Here is a 17,269-nt window from a genome sequence, read left to right as displayed (position 1 = left end):
TCCTGCTTCACAGCATTCTCTTTCAAGGTGGGATCAGGGCTCGAACTAAAGTCCTTGCCTGTGATAATTGTGCACTCAACCAGCTGTACCACTACCCACCCCTCTTTAAAATTTTATTTATTTATTTTTCTTTTTTGCCTCCAGGGTTATTGCTGGCTAGGTGCCTGCACTATGAATCCACTGCTCCTGGAGGCTATTTTTCCCATTTTGTTGCTATTATTGCCATTGCTTTTGTTGTTGTTGGTTAGGACAGAGAGAAATTGCAAGAGGAAGGAAAGACAGAGAGGGGGAGACAGATAGACCTCTGCAGACCTGCTGCATCACCCATGAATCAACCCCCTCCCCACAGGTGGGCAGCTGGGTGCTCAAACCAGGATCCTTACTCTGCTCCTTGCACTCCATGCCATGTGTACTTAACCCACTGTGCTACCACTGGACCCCTATTTATTTGTTTTGGATAGAGACAGTGAAATTGAGATGGAATGGGGAGAGAGAGAGAGAGAGAGAGAGAGAGAGAGAGAGATGCATTACTGCTTCACCACTTGTGAAGCTTCCTATGTGGCAACCTACCTCTAGGTCCTCGCTCATTGTAATGTGTGTACTCAATCATGGATGCCAGAACCTACACCCCAGACTTCCTTTTTTTAAAATTTAAAATCTAGCTTCACTCTTTGGTGGTTATCTTTGGTAGGTCAGAGGGTGGGGACACAAAACTTTGGTGTGTGTGGTGTGTAACCATACAGACTTGTAACATACTATTAATAACAAATAAAGTATAGGTGACAACAGCATCTAGTCTCACTTTTGATCAGGAGGGTGGTCATATCTCTCCACCTCCTGAGTCTCCACTCCTCTCATGTCACCTTTTGGTTCCTTTCTCCTCCCACTGAAACACGCAGTCGCCTCAGTACAAATAAGAGTTCAGTTCAGCTCCCCTGGGGCTCTTTTCCCTGTAGCAGGAATAGATGTCTGACTCACATGTATATTTGTTCATCTTTGATAGTTAACTGAATCTCCAGCTGGACGTTGGATCGAGAGCACCACCTCGAAACACCACTGGGTCCTCAGACTTCACAGCAGACTTCTCAGCTGCCTGCAAACTTGCATCTCATCTCTAGTCCCCTTTGTTCCTCTGGATATGCAGTGGTGAGTCAGTCTCATCCAGCACCCTGGAGAGACATCCACAGAAGCATAGTGAGAGGGCTAAAAGGAAACCTTCTCAAATGGAGTTTCCACCTAGCTCCCTATTTTCCACAGGACACACACACACTCTCACTCCTGGGCTAGGAAAAATAACGTACACGTTTCATATTCATTATTTTTACTGACGTGTAACTGTGATGTGATGTTTCTGTTTCCACACACATTTTATTATATGTATATAAGGTAAGTTGAGTACATAATATGATTAGAATTCATCACCACACATAGTCACATTTTTTGTATGATGCAAAATTACAAGATCTGTTCTAATAACCGTGAAATACATAATGCGGTATACTGAAACTTCATCATCATACTATATTTTATACTTTTAGTGTTTGTGTGTTTTTAAATATAACTTTGGACTCCCTTCATAAAATCCACCTTCCCATGACCCCCTGTATATGGCATCTACAAATTAGTTTTGTGTGTATGAGTTTGATTTTTAGACTTGATTTATTATTTATTAGATAAGGACAGAAATAAATCAAGAAGGAAGGAGAAGACAGGAAAAGTGTGTGTGTGTGTGTGTGTGTGTGAGAGAGAGAGAGACATCTGTAGCACTGCTTCACTCCTTGTGAAACTATTTCCCTGCAGGTGGGGCCCAGGGGATTTGAACCCAGGGCTTTGCTTATAATAATGTGTATTCGACCAGGTGTGCCATCCCTAGCCCCATGAGTATTTTTATAAATAATTTTTATTTGTAAAGTGGGAATATTGGCAAGACTATAGTATAAGAGGTGTATATTTCCACACAATTTTCACCACCAGAACTTAGAACTCCGTATCCCATCCCCTCCCTTGATAGCTTTTCTATTCTTGATCCCTCTGGAAGCCTGAACCCAGGGTCATTTTGGGGTGCAGAAGATGGAAGGTCTGGATTCTATAGTTGCTTCCCCACTGAACATAGGCATTGGCAGGTCGATCCATACTCTCTCTCTTTCCCTAGAGGGAAAAGGGTCTGAAGAGCTGGGGCTCCAAGACACATGGTAGGATCTTTTGCTCAGGGAAGTCAGTTTGGCTTTATGGCATTATCTGGAACCTGGTGCCTGGAAAAGAATTAAGATATAAAAGAGAGGGGAGTCAGGCGGTAGTTCAGTGGGTTAAGCGCACATGGCGCGAAGCGCAAGGACTGGTGAAAGGATCCCAGTTCGAGCTCCCAGCTCCCCACCTGCAGGGGAGACTCTTTATAAGCGGTGAAACAGGTCTGCAGGTGTCTCTTTCTCTACCCCTCTCTGTCTTCCACTCCTCTCTCCATTTCTCTCTGTCCTATCTAACAACAACATCAATAACAACAATAACTACAACAACAATGAAAAGCAAGGGCAACAAAAGGGAAAATAAATTAAAAAATAAACAAACAAAAAAGATATAAAGGAGAACAAATTGTTGACTAGTCATGAACCTAAAGGCAAGAATATTGCAGATGAATATTTGGGGGTCTCCATTTTGGAAAAAAGCTAGTAGGTCTATTTTAGGTATATTCCAAGGATCCCATGGCACTACTAGTTTTTGCCTGAGCCTAACATCTAATATGCAGGTGGACCCAGGTTATTGTCTGGAGAGGTGGTGTCAGAGTTGCATAAAAGACTAGAAAGCTGGATCAGGGAAGAGAGTAGCTCCCAAATATGGGAAAGATCTATAGATCTAGTTAGCTGTAAACTCCATCAGTTTGATTTGGCGTCCATGCTCAGCACAAGGGCCTGTGTAACCTCTGGATTCCTGTAGGTCTGAGCTTGTATTCTGTGGTCACGGCTAGGAACATTCTAGCCTGCTCTAATTTCAGGACCTATCTTCCTTGGGTGGTAGGTAGAGTATGTTGTCCAACCTCCCTTACTACTTCTGTGTATCCTTCCTATGTAATAACAGTGTCTGGCTTACTTTTTTTCCAGATTCTCTTCCCTCTCAGTGTTGATATAAAAACAAAGATTCCTGGTAACAAAATGTATACTTTTCCCTAATACTTTCCCCTTCTGGGAGTATGGGCCAACATTCATTTTGGGGTGAGAAGGAAGGAGTGCTGGCTTCTATAACTGTTTCTCTGTGGAACATGGGCATTGACAGGCCAATCTGTGCCCCCAGTCTGTCTCTATCTTTCCCTAGTAGTTTAGGGCTCTGGACAGGTGATGTTCTGGGACATGTTGGGATCATTTGCATAGGGATGTCAGGATTGAATTGTAGTAGCTTCTGGAACTTGTTGCGTGAAAAGCAATGCTATACAAAGCAGGACAAAATATTTAATAAATAGGAACCACAGAGTAGGAATAGAATGAATGAGAATAGGGACCCCAGGATAAAAAGAAGCTAGGAAGTCTATTTAGTTAGGTTCCTAGGAGCCACTGACTTCAGTGATCTGTACTTGGTCTTGACAGCAAACATGAAGGTGGATTGGAAATAGTGTCTGAGAAGCCTCGCTTTGGAGAGTGGGTCAGCCTTTGCCATTACTAATTTATAGTCAGAGTAAGGTCCTGGACTTTTCCCGTCTCTGTCTCCTCCTTCCCTCTCAATTTATTTCTGTCTCTATCCAAGATAAATACAATACAAAAATGAATATAATAATTTGAAGCTTCAGTAACCTCTGTGTGAAACTTAATCTCAACTCCCATAGGTTTTTAAAAAATATTTATTTGCTTTTGTTACCCCTGTTGTTTTATCGTTGTAGTTATTGATGTCATCATTGTTGGATAGGGCAGAGAGAAATGGAGAGAGGAGGGGAAAATAGAGATGGGGAGAGAAAGATAGACACCTGTAGACCTGCTTCACCACTTGTGAAGAGACTTCCCTACAGATGGGGAGCCTGGGGCTCAAACCAGGATCTTTACTCCGGTCCTTGCACCATGTATGCTTAACCTGCTGTGCTACTGCCCCGCTGCCAGGTTTTTTTAATTAATTAATTTATTTATTTTCCCTTTTGTTGCCCTTGTTTTTTTAAATTGTTGTTGTAGTTATTATTATTGTTGTTGTCATTGTTAGATAGGACAGAGAGAAATGGAGAGAGGAGGGGGAGAGAAAGACACCTACAGACCTGCTTCACTGCCTGTGAAGCGACTCCTCTGCAGGTGGGGAGCCAGGGGCTCGAACTGGGATCCCTATGCCAGTCCTTGCACTTTGCACCACGTGTGCTTAACCCATTGCACTACTGCCCGGCTCTCTCTCTCTCTCTCTCTCTCTCTCTCTCTCTCTCTCTCGCCTCCAGGGTTATTGCTGGGGCTCAGTGCTTTCACTATGAATCCACTGCTCCTTGTGGCCTTTTTTTTTCTCTTTCATTTTATTGGATAGGTCATAGAGAAATTGAGAGAGGGAGAGAGGGCGGGGGTAGATAATATAATGGTTATGCAAAGAGACTCTCCTGCCTGAGGCTCCAAAAATCAAGGTTCAGTCCCCTCCACCACTATAAGCCAGAGTTGAGCAGTGCTCTCATAATAAAATAATAATAATGATAAAAAAGAAGTCACATGTAAGGAGATGGGGAGAGAAAGATAGACATCTGCAGACCTGCTTCACTGCTTGTGAAGTGTTCCCCTTGCCTGTGGGAGCTGAGTCCTTGAGTTTAGTGCTATTTTTGCTTAACCAGGTGGGCTACTGCCTACCTCCCTTATTTTATTTTTTATTTGTACACCACAAGGAACTGATTATTCTTTTTAAAACTTATTTTATTAGTGATTTAATATTGATTTACAAAATTATAAAATAATAAGGGAATAATTTCATATAGTTGCCACCACCAGAGTTCTGTGTTCCCATCCCCTCCACTGGAAATTGCAGAAGATCTCCCAAGGTCACATATATGTGCTGATTCTCTTATCTGCCTGTCTGTCTGTATGTCTCTCTTTGTCTCTAATATATATATATATATATATATATATATGTATGTATATGTAAATTTTTGCCCATTTTATCAATTCCTGCCTTCACTTCCTTTCTAAGTCACCCCTACACCTACTACTCCTCCTGGGTGTCTTTCCTTTCTTTTCTCTCTCAGATTAGAGAAACAGTGCCTGGCTTCTTTTGTTGATTTCCAGATTTGCTACCCTTTCAGTGATGATATAAGACAAGATTTCTGGTGACAAACATTTCAGGTCCTGATGGAATGGGGACTTACCCACTTTCTCCTTTAGCTCCTTTGTGTCACTATGGCCCCCGCCCCATAAGTCTCGCCTCCTCCAAACTACTGGTGACTCTTGCTTGACTTGCTTTTCTAAGACTGGTCCCTGGGTTTCTGTGGTGACTGAAATCATGGGACACCTGTCCTGCCAGGAACTCTCAAAAACACCCAAATGCAACTTTGTGAGGCTGAAAAGGAAACGAACAAGAATAACTAGAAACAGAATGGGTAGTTTCTCTGCCCAGATAAGATTTCCAAGGCAGGCAGATTGCTGTTCCATGGGTCTTTATCCTAAACTGTAGTTCCCATAGTCTCTGTAAGATTAGACATCAGAGCAAAGAAAATCATCAGAGCACAGGGAATATTTCACGTTTTAATAAAATAAGCTTGCTTTACAACATTAGATAAATTTTTCAGGAATGTATCACTATAAATCACCATCTATTTCATATAGATGGTGAATTTCACCAGTGTAAGTTTAATTTATTTTTATTCATCATCATCATCATTATTATTTTATCAGAGCACTGGTCTGCTCAGCTGTGGCTTCTGGTGGTGTGGGGGATTAAAGCTGAGTCTTCAGAGCCTCAGACAGGAGAGTCTGCTTGCACGACCATTGTGCTATCTACCCCTCCCTGTAAGTTTTAATTTTATCTGTCCCCATGTGGGTGAATTTTCCCAGTTCTACTTACATAGCTTTCGCTGCGGGTCATCACTGGTTTTCTGTTGTCATCTATAAGTTTTATTTCATTAAATTGCTTATTCTTTTTTTTCCTTTTGCTACCCTTGTTTTATCGTCGTTGTGGTTATTATTATTGTTATTATTGTTGCTGGGTAAGACAGAGAGAAATGGAGAGAGGAGGGAAAGACAGAGAGAGGGAGAGTAAGATAGACACCTACAGACCTGCTTCACAGCTTGTGAAGCAACTGCCCAGCAGGTGGGGAGCTGGGGGCTCAAACCAGGATCCTTCCACCAGTCCTTGCGCTTTGTGCCTTGTGCACTTAACCCGCTGCACCACTGCCCGACTCCAACACCATGTGCTCTTAACTCACTGTGCTACCGCCTGGCCCCCTAAATTGCTTATTATATACATGTGCATCAAATCACAAGGTGTTTGTCTTTCTCTGACTTTTTTCACTAGACATAATCTCCTCTAGGTCCATCCATTTTATTGTATAGAAATTCTTCTTTTTTAAAATTCTTTATTGGACAGTAAATACAATAGTTTTTACATGCATAACTTTGCCTAGTTTTCCACATAACAATACAACCCCCCACTAGGTCCTCTTTGGCAAAGTTTTTATCAAGTCACTAGGTGATATTGCTTCAGAAATCACAGTAGTTATCAGTTGCCTTGCTCTCACTGAGTAAATAAGACCTGACAGAGAAACTCATGCTCTGCCCCAAGATGTCATCTCAGAGATAGGACTAGGCTGATGTAAATGTGATTACTTTAAACTTTGGAGAAAGTTAAGAGGCTTTTCCTAAATTTTAAGCAATTCAGCCAAAATTACAGTTCAGTAGTGGAGTTCATAAACTTCAGAGAGTCCAATGCTTTATCTACTGTCACTTCCTAATCACATGCTTTCAATTGTTTTAACCTCAACCAGTGCTCATTCACTTACCTGACTAATGCTTTTTCAATGATTATATCTTTATAAAAATGTTCACAAATTTATAAGATGTTAGGGACATCGTTTCACACATTTATAGCTGTGTGCCATTTTCTAGGTTTGTTGTAGTGATATTTGAAAAATGTATGCATTCCAAGTTCTTGATATAATGATAAACCAATCTCTTCCCAGTTTTATGAAATATTATGTGCTTAGCAAATGTAAATACTTGATAATGAATATTCACAAACCAAGGAGAATGGAATTGAAAGTTATTTTCAGGACTATCACCGCTCATTGTAATTTGTACTAATCTCCTGTATTCCTAATATGAATCATATAGCGAAAGTGTTGGCATTGCAAATACTTATGTTTTTTTTCCTTTATCGGGGCATTAATGTTTTACATTCCACAGTAAATACAATAGTGCGTACATGCATAACATTTCTCAGTTTTCCACACAACAATACAACCCCCACTAGGTCCTCTGTCATCCTGTTCCAAGACCTGAACTCCCTGCCCCAGAGTCTTTTACTTTGGTTTTTCTTCTTCTAGCGTTTGCCAGAAGAAGAAAAACCAAAGTAAAAAAAAAAAAAAGACTTTGGTGTAATACACCAACTCCCATTCAGGTTCTACTTGTGTTTTCTCTTCTGATGTTGTTTTTCAACTTGTGCTTGTGAGTGAGATCATCCATATTTATTTTTCTGTTTCTGACGCATTTCACTTAACATGATTTCTTCAAGCCCCATCAAAGATGGGCTAAAACAGTAAAATCACCATTTTTAATAGCCGAGTAATATATATATATATATACTGGCTCAGCCACTCATCTGTTGTTGGACACCTGGGTTGCTTTCAGGCTTTGGCTATTACAGATTGTGCTGCTAAAAACATAGGTATACACAAATCTTTTTGGATGGGTGTGTTAGGTTCCTTTACCCAGGAAAAGAATTGAAGGATCATAGGGTAGGTCTGTTTCTAGCCTTCTGAAAGTTCTCCAGACTGCTCTCCACAGAGGGTGGACCAATTTACATTCCTACCAGCAGTGCAGGAGGGTTCCTTTGACCCCACAACCTCTCTAGCATTTGCTGTTGTTACCTTTTCTGATGTATGACATTCTTACAGGAGTGAAGTTCTATCTCATGGTTTTCTTTATTTGCATTTATGTGACAATCAAAGACTTAGAGCATTTTTTCATGTGTTTCTCGGCCTTTTGGATCTCTTCTGTGGTGAATATCCTGTTCTTGTCCTCTCTCCATTTTTGGATGGGGTTATTTGTTTTTTTGTTTTTGAATTTGGCAAGCTCTTTATATATTTTGGTTATTAAACTCTTGTCTGATGTATGGCATATAAAGATCTTATCCCATTCTGTGAGGGGTCTCTTGGTTTGGGTAGTGGTTTCTTTTCCTGTGCAGAAGCTTTTTAATTTGATGTAGTCCCACAGGTTTATACTTGCCTTAGTCTTCTTTGTAATTGGATTCTTTTCATTGAAGATATCTTTAAAATGCATGCAGAAAAGAGTTCTGCCAATATTTTCCTTGTTTTATTCTCCTAAAAAATGTGGCTGGGTCAGGTGTCTGGCGGTAGCACAGCGGGCTGAGTGCATGTGGCACAAAGTGCAAGCACCAGCATAAAGATCCCGGTTCAAGCCCCGGCTCCCCACCTGCAGGGGAGTCACTTTACAGGTGGTGAAGAAGGTTTGCAGGTGTCTGTCTTTCTCTCCCCAAATCTGTCTTCCCCTCATCTCTCCTTTTCTCTCTGTCCTATCCAACAATGACAACAACAATAATAACTACAACAATAAAACAAGGGCAACAAAAGGGAAAATAAATAATAAACAAAATTAACAAAAAAAACCTTCTCTTTCAAAAAATGTGGCTGGGATCTTGATGGGGATATCATTAAATGATGTTAATTCTTTTTTAAATATTGATTTATTTATTTATTTTCTTTTGTTGCCCTTATTTTATTGTTGTAGTTATCACTGTTGTTACTGAACTCGTCACTGTTGGATAGGACAGAGAGAAATGGAGACAGGAGGGGTCAGAGAGAGGGGGAGAGAAAGGTAGACTTGATTCACCACTTTTGAATCAACTCCTCTGAAGGTGGGGAGCCGGTGGCTTGAACCAGGAAACTTACTGGTCCTTGGGCTTTGTGTCACATGTGTTTAACCCGCTGTGCTACTGCCAAACTCTGTAATGATGTTAATTCTTCCAACACATAAACATGAAATATTTTCCACTTCTTTGCACCTTTTTCTATTTCCTTGAATCGTGACTCATAATTTTCAATATACAAGTCTTCTACTTCTTTGGTTAGGCTTATTCCTAGTTTTTTTTTTTTTGCCTCCATTGTTATTGCTGGGGCTCAGTGCGTGTACCACAAATCCTCTGCTCCTGGAGGCTTTTTTCCCCTTTTTATTTTTAAAAAAATATATACCCTTTTGTTGCCCTTGTTGCTTTATTGTTGTTGTTATTGATGTCCTTGTTGTTGGATAGGACAGAGAGAAATGGAGAGGAGAGGGGAAGACAGAGTGGGAGAGAAAGATAAACACCTGGACCTTGATGGGGATAACATTAAATGATGTTAATTTAATTATTTTTTAAATATTTATTTATTTTATTTTGTTGCTCTTGTTTTATTGTTGTAGTTATCACTGTTGTTACTGAAGTCATCATTGCTGGATAGGACAGAGAGAAATGGAGAGAGGAGGGGAAGACAGAGAGAGGGAGAGAAAGATAGACACCTGCAGACCTGCTTCTCACCTGTGAAGCTACTCCCCTGCAGGTAGGGAGTCGGGGGCTCGAACATGGATCCTTAAGCCAGTCCTTGTGCTTTGTGCCGTGTGCACTTAACCAGCTGGGCTACCGCCCTTCCCCCATTATTTATTTATTTATTTTCTGTTGATATAGTAAAATTAATTGATTTTTGGATTTATTCTTCTTCCAACTTAGTGTTTGCATAAAGGAATGCCATTGACTTTTGCATGTTAATTTTGTAGCCTGATAACTTACTTTATTGCTTGATAATTTCCAAAAGCTTCCTGCTGGATAATTTAGGTTTTTCTATGTATACTATTATGTCATCTGCAAATAAGGAGAGTTTGACTTCCTCTCTTCCAATCTGTATCCCATTAATTCTTGATTCCTGTATAATAGTTAATGGCAAGAACTTCCAACACTGTATTGAATAGTAATGATGATAGTGGGCACCCCTTTCTAGTACCTGACCTAAGGGGAAATGCTTATAGTTTTTCACCATTAAGTATGATACTGGCTGTAGGTTTGCTCTATATGGATTCCATTATTTTGAGCAACTTTTTATCCATTCCCATTTCTTGTAACATTTTGATCATAAAGGGATGTTGGGTTTTGTCAAAAGCTTTCTTTGCATCTATTGATATAACCATGTGGTTTTTGGTCTTGCTTTTATTGATGTGGTGGATCATGTTGATTGATTTATGTATATGAAATCAACCTTGCATCCCTAGGATAAACCCCACTTGGTCATGATAAACAATCTTTTTAATATACTGCTGTAAATAGTTGAATAGAATTTTGTTCAATATTTTAGCATCTATGTTCATCAGAGATATTGGTCTGTAGTTTTCTTTTTTTATTATACCCTAGTCTGCTTTTGGTATTAGGGTGATGTTGGCTTCATAGAAGCTGGAAGGGGATATTCCTGTGTCTTCAGTTTAAAGAAAGTCTTTTTTAAAAATTATTTTTATTTATTTGTTTATTTTATATTGATTTATTTATTTCCCTTTTGTTGCCCTTGTTGTTTTATTATTGTTGTAGTTATTATTGTTGCTGTTGTTTATATTGTCATTGTTAGGACAGAGAGAAATGGAGAGAGGAGGGAAAGACAGGGAGAGAAAGATAGACACCTGCAGACCTGCTTCTCTGCCTGTGAATTGACTCTCCTACAGGTAGGGAGCCGGGGCCTTGAACCATATCCTTACGCCCTTACTTGCACTTCACACTATGTATGCTAAACCCGCTGCATTACTGCCCAACTCCGTAGGAAAGTCTTAAGAGTGTCTTCCACAAGTACTGAAAAAATAAACTTTAGCCCTAGTACACAATGATGGACCTGATTTGGGGTCAGAGTGTTTACATACACTTGTCTTGGTGAGATGAAATTTTGTTCCCATGTGCCAATACCTGCGCTATAAACTAGGAACCCCCCCACAAAAAATAAAGAAAAAATTGAGAGAATTCTAGAATTATACAAAATATTAAAAAGTAGCCTTTGTCTTTTACATTATACAGATCACTTTTATCTCTCTTTATCTGTCATACCTTTCCAAAAAATAAAATATTGAGAGGCAAAGACATGAGAACCAACTATTTTTTGTTGTTGATTTAATAATAATATACAAGACCATAGGATAGGAGAGGTAGAATTCTACAGTTCCTACCACCAGAACTCCCTATACCATCCCCTCCCTTGAAAGCTTTACTATTCTTTATCCCTCTGGGAGCATGGACCCAGGATCATTATAGGGTTCAGGAGGTGGAAGGTCTGGCTTCTGTAATTGCTTCTCCACTGGACATGGGGGTTGACAGGTTGATACATACTCCCAGCCTGTTTTTGACTTTCCCTGTGGGACAGGGCTCTGGAGTAGTGGGATTCCACAGTATATTGGTGAGGTCGTCTGCAAGTCAGGTTGTCGTCAAGGTAGCCTCTGCAACAATGTGACTGAAAAACATTAAGATATAAAGCAGAACAAATTGTTGACTAATCAGGAATCTAAAGGAAAGACTATAGCAGGCAACATATGAGGTCTCTATTTTGGAAAAAGCTAGTAGGCTTATTTTAGGTATATTCCAAGGGGCCCATGATTTAAAAAAAATTTTTGTTTATTTATTAATGAGAAAGATAGGAGGAGAGAGAGAAAGAACCACATATCATTCTGGTACATGTGCTGCTGGGGATTGAACTCAGGACCTCATGCTTGAGAGTCTAGTGCCTTAGACACTGTGGCACTTCCCAGACTGCAAGGGGACCATGATTTTAATAATTTTTTCCTGAGCCCAACAGCTCACATGCAGGTATTGCCTTGGGAGATGGTATCAGAGTTGGGAATAGAACTAGAAAACTGGAAGAGAGTAGCTCCCAAATATGGGAAGCATCAATAAATATTGTTAACTGATAACCCCATCGATTTCTGTTGGGTTGCGCTACAGAGGAGAGAAAGGAGATCCGGGGCGGAGAGGGAACACAAATCTTTATTCACGTGGGCACATCAGAGTTGAGTGAGAGTTGCTCAGAGTTGTGAGCAATTGCTCAGAGTTGTGAGCAATTCGGGCCACGTGGAGCTAGCAAAATGGCCGCTTCCCACTACGCTCAACACCCTTCCCTGCGTCCAGTCACCTATGTGAAAAGCAGGCAAGAAAGAGAGAGGCGGAGGCAGGAGGGCTTTATAGGGCAAAAACTAGGAAGTGACTAGTCAGGACAGGATTGGTTGGGAAAGGTACTCCGGGAATATTGTTTCAACTCTCATGGGAATTTACAATGCCTTGAGGGGACAACATGGTGGAACAAGGCACTCCGGGATTAGAATTACAGCTCACGCGGGAATGGATTATACCCTGAGGGGACAACATGGTGGATGTGACCCAGCAGATTTCATATGGGACCTATGTTCAGCAGAGGAGCTTGTGTAACCTCTGCATCCCTGTAGGTCTGAGCTCACATTCTGTGGAGAAACAACTCTCACATGAACTAGTGATGGGCTGATAAGGCAGCTCATTTAGATACCTGGTTTGATATGCACATGGTCCAGCTCACACCTGACTTTTCTACACTGGAGTAAGCAAAAGTGGTGTGGTATCTTTCCCTCATCTCTTATGTTTTTCTGTCTGAAAAAGTTGACCCACAGAGGTGAGCTCCTGAGATGAAAGCAAGTGAAATTTATTATTACATTTATTTCTGATCCATGGCTAATCTCAGTTTCCTTATGAATGTATGCAAACCTTTTTTCTTTTCTTCTCTTTCTTTTCCCTTTTGTTGTTCTTGTTTTTTATTGTTGTTGTAGTTATTATTGTTGTAGTTATTGATGTCGTCGTTGTTAGATAGGACAGAGAGAAATGGAGAGAGGAGGGAAGACAGAGAGGGGGAAAGAAAGATAGATACCTGCAGACCTGCTTCACCGCCCGTGAAGCAACTCCCCTGCAGGTTGGGAGCCAGAGGGCTCGAACCGGGGTCCTTACGCTGGTCCTTGTGGTTTGCACCACGTGCGTTTAGCCAGCTGCACTACCACCCCACTCCCGTATATAAGCATTTTATCTTATTTTTTTAGCCTATAATTAATAGTAGGTTACAAGGTTGTAAGATTACACTGTGTAGTTTCACTCTACACCAACCACCAAAATTCTGTGTCCTCACCACCCCACCTCCCAAAGATAACCATCAGAATTCTCACAAGTGTTAGAACAGCTTGCTTACTTCTTTTTTTTTAAAGTGCATGTGTACTAGATCTCTAAATTCCACATATTACCAAAACTATCTCATAGTTGTCTTTCTTCTCTTTACTTATTATGCTCATAATAATCACCTCCAGTTCAATCCATTTTGTCTCGAAGAACACGATCTAATCTTTTTGATGGCCGACTAGTATTCCATGGAATATATATCCCATAACTTCTTTAACCAGTCATCTGTTGATAAACATTTAGGCTGTGTCCACTCTCTGACTATTGTGAATAATGTAGCTATGAACAAAGCCCCATGCTTGTGTGTCCCTTCTAGTTAGTGTTTGAGTGACCATTGGGCAAGTGCGTAAGAGTGGTAATGCTGAGTCAATAGCTATGTCCATGTTTATTTGTTTAAGTCTCTCCATCCAGTCTTCCTAAGAGGCTGCACCAGTTTGAATTCCCACCAGCAGTGTAGCAGAGTCCTTTTTTCCACAACCTTGCTAATACCTCTCATTTCCTGGTTTGTTGATACAAGCCATACTCTCAAGTGTGTAAGATGGTACCTCAGTGTAGTTTTAATTTGCATTTTTCTAATGATAAATGAATATACCACAATATATGTATTTATTATCTTATTTATTTATTTTTGCCTCCAGGGTTATTGCTGGGGCTCAGTGCCTGCACCACAAATCCTCTGCTCCTGGAAGCCATTTTTTCCCTTTTTGTTTCCCTTGTTGTTTTTATCATTGTTGTTATTATTATTCTTGTCATTGATGTTACTGTTGTTGGATAGGACATAGAGAAATGGAGAGAGGAGGGGAAGACAGAGAGAGAGAGAGAAAGACAGACACCTGCAGACCTGCTTCAATGCTTGTGAAGTGACTTCCTGCAGCTAGGGATCCGGGGGCTTGAACCAGGATCCTTATGCCAGTCCTTGTGCTTTGTGCCATGTATACTTAACCCGCTGCATTATGGCCCCACCCACATACCACAAATTTTAAAGCTACTCATTTGTTGAATCTGAATTTTCAGTAGGGAGAGACAGAGAGTCACTCCACCAGTGCCCTCCATGATGCTCCCTCATGGTTCTGAGACTCGAACCAGGAAACCTCACCATTTGTAAGGCATATGCTCTCCTGGGTGAGCTATCTCCCCATCCTTTCTAGAATTTTTTTTTTAAATTAATTAATTTTTTTTTACCAGAGCACTGATCAGCTCTGGTTTATGGTGGTGAAGGGGATTGAACCTGGGACTTAGCTTCGAAGCCTCAGGCATGACAGTCTATTTGCATAACCATTATGCTATCTACCCCTGCCCCTTTCTTGAATCTTTTAAGACAGACACAGGCAGGTGACCACAGGGAATGGCGGTGGCTGGTGCACTTGCTTCACTGTTGCGCTACTGGCTTCCTTCTGGCAGTGTCTTTTGACCTCACTCTTCTACTTCCTGGGGATGTGTCAGTGTTCCCAAGCTGGAATGATCCAGGAGTCTCACAACCCCAAAGAGAGCACCCTGGGCCCCAAGTCTTCCTTTTCTTGTCCACCTTAAGTGTTTACAGAAATCCCCTGTCTGTCTGCAAACCCCTATCCTTGATGCTCCTTCATGGAATGGGCTGTGGTGCAGGCCTGACTTGATAGGTTGTGAGATGAGAGAAGCACAGTTAGTGATCAGATCATGCTTCTCACCCGTCATGATAGAAACCACTTGGATTTCACACGAGGTCACAGACAGAGTGACTCTTGCTGCCTGTTCCTATCTGCTTCCAAACCTCAGTCCCCAGACCTTCAGTGACTGTCCTCCTGTGACATGGAATCATCTGGAAGCAAAGTAAAAGACCCCACAGAGAAGCCTCATCTTGCCCCCCCCCCAGGATGGCAGAGACTGGGTCTGCCTGGGGGACTTGAGTCCCTGACTGGGTGTCTGACTAATTCTTCTCTCTCCATCTCTGTTCTTGAAGGGAAGGTACTGTCCTAAAACTGTTGCCGAGATCATTCCCTGCCCCCTTTTATCAAGTTTGGGATAATTTTTTTGTAACACTTAAGTTTAAAACAATCAGGAGGTATGCCAGGGAAGTAGCATAATGGTTCTGCAAAGAAAGGTCCCCTGGAGTCAGGTGGTGGTGCACTCAGTTCAAAGTACATAGTACTAAGTGCAAGGGCCTGTGCAAGGATCTGGTTTTGAGCCACTTACACCACACCTGCAGGGGGGATACTTCACAAGTAGCAAAGCAGGTCTCATGTGTCTTATCTTTCTCTCTCCCTCTGTGCCTCCCCTTTCTCTCTCAATTTCTTTCTGTCCTATCCAATAAAAAAATGCAAAAGAAAAAAAAAGCCTGCTGGCAGCAGTGGATTCCTAGCGCCACCATAGAGCCCCAGTAATAACCCTGGAGGCAAAAGCAAACAAAGGAACAAACCAAAAAGGTCCTAGGTACAATTGCTAACACCACCATAAGCCAGAGCTTAGCAGTGTTCTGAGTCTTAAAAAAGTTTCTGAATTATTATGTGTGATTGAAACCACCTTGAAGTGATTGAATCACCTTGATCTTTGACCTTTAAGGTGGACTTGAGCTCTCCAGTAGATGTTACACGTGTTGCTCTAGCAGCCAGCTTCTGACTCTCCTCCCAATCATCCTACCTCCTGACCCTTCATGCTAAATGGTTTGCCCTACCCATGGGGACAGGGTTGAACCTATTAACTTACTCTCAGTAAATGAACTAGAGCCAAGTGACAGGCTGTGACTTTCAAGGTCAAAAGACAGTGAGCTTCCTCTACTCACACTCTACGCTTCTCCTGTGGTTGCTCTGGGGTTCTCAGTTCATCAGCCCCCAAGAAACAATTGTGCCACAACCACATGGGCAAGTTTGAAAGGGGGGGGTCCTTCCCCACTTATACCTCTGGATGAAATGGCAGCCCTCAAACAACACTTTGCTTGCAGCCTGTGAGAAACCTTTGCAGTCAGTAACCCAATTAAGCTACAGCTGGTACCTAACCCACAGAAACGATGGTACATTAAATAGGTGTTGTCCTAAGTCACTAAATTTGAGGGTACTTTTTTTTTCTTAGCAGTCTACAAGTAATACAGCACCTTGGAATGTAGAGTGTTGATTACACTTGGAGCTGTGCTTCTCCACAGAACTCCCATCTGTCTCTTCCTCTGCTCCTCTCATCTCCCTGCTGCTGCTCTCCTACCCTCCCCCTCAGGCTCAAATTTTCTTTCTTTCTTTCTTTCTTTCTTTCTTTCTTTCTTTCTTTCTTTCTTTCTTTCTTTCTTTCTTTCTTTTCCTCTAGGGTTATTTCTGGGGTTCAGTGCCTGCACTACAAATCCACTGCTCCTGGCGGCCATTTTTCCCATTTTTGTTGTCCTTGTGATTGTTATTGTTGTTATTGCTGTGTTGTTGTTGGATAGGACAGAGAAATTGAGAGAGCAGGGGAAGACAGATGGGGATAGAAACCTACAGATCTGTCTCACCGCTTGTAAAATGAGTCCCCATGCAGGTGGGGAGCCAGGGGCTCAAACCTGGATTCTGCTGTCGGTTCTTACACTTCCAGCCATGTACACTTAACCCACCGCATTATCACCCAGCCCCCATGAATTGTCTTTAAGATCAATATTTTCTTTTTCTTATTTCCAATTTCATTTGGGATCCCCTTCTCAGGCAGCTGTGCTTATACCTTTGGTTAGCATCTTGAACTCAGAGACAGCTCCTTTGTGAGGACTCTGCAAATCAAAACAAAAACAAAAATCTTTACCTTTGGGCATGGGTGGTAGTGCACCTGATAGAGCACACATAGTACCATGTATGAATATCTGGGTTCAAGCCCCCCCCAGTCCCCACCTGCAAGAGGAAAGCTTCATGAGTGCTGAAGCAGTGTTGTAGGCCTTTCTCTTTCTCTCTCCTTCTCAATCTCCCAAATTTATCTCTGT

At 41.5% G+C, this 17,269-nt stretch overlaps 1 long non-coding RNA gene across 1 annotated transcript in view; it reads left to right on the top strand.

Annotated features, from left to right (window-relative positions):
• Window positions 1-17,269, top strand: part of LOC132534923 (uncharacterized) — a 394,650-nt gene that overhangs the window by 3,341 nt on the left and 374,040 nt on the right. Inside the window, exon 3 of the long non-coding RNA XR_009546682.1 lies at window positions 1,004-1,146. This is a non-coding gene — a long non-coding RNA (uncharacterized LOC132534923). The remainder of the gene's footprint in view (window positions 1-1,003; window positions 1,147-17,269) is intronic.

This window comes from Erinaceus europaeus, chromosome 20, assembly GCF_950295315.1.
Source record: "Erinaceus europaeus chromosome 20, mEriEur2.1, whole genome shotgun sequence".
Taxonomy (NCBI): domain Eukaryota; kingdom Metazoa; phylum Chordata; class Mammalia; order Eulipotyphla; family Erinaceidae; genus Erinaceus; species Erinaceus europaeus.
This window is presented reverse-complemented; position numbering and strand designations above follow the sequence as displayed.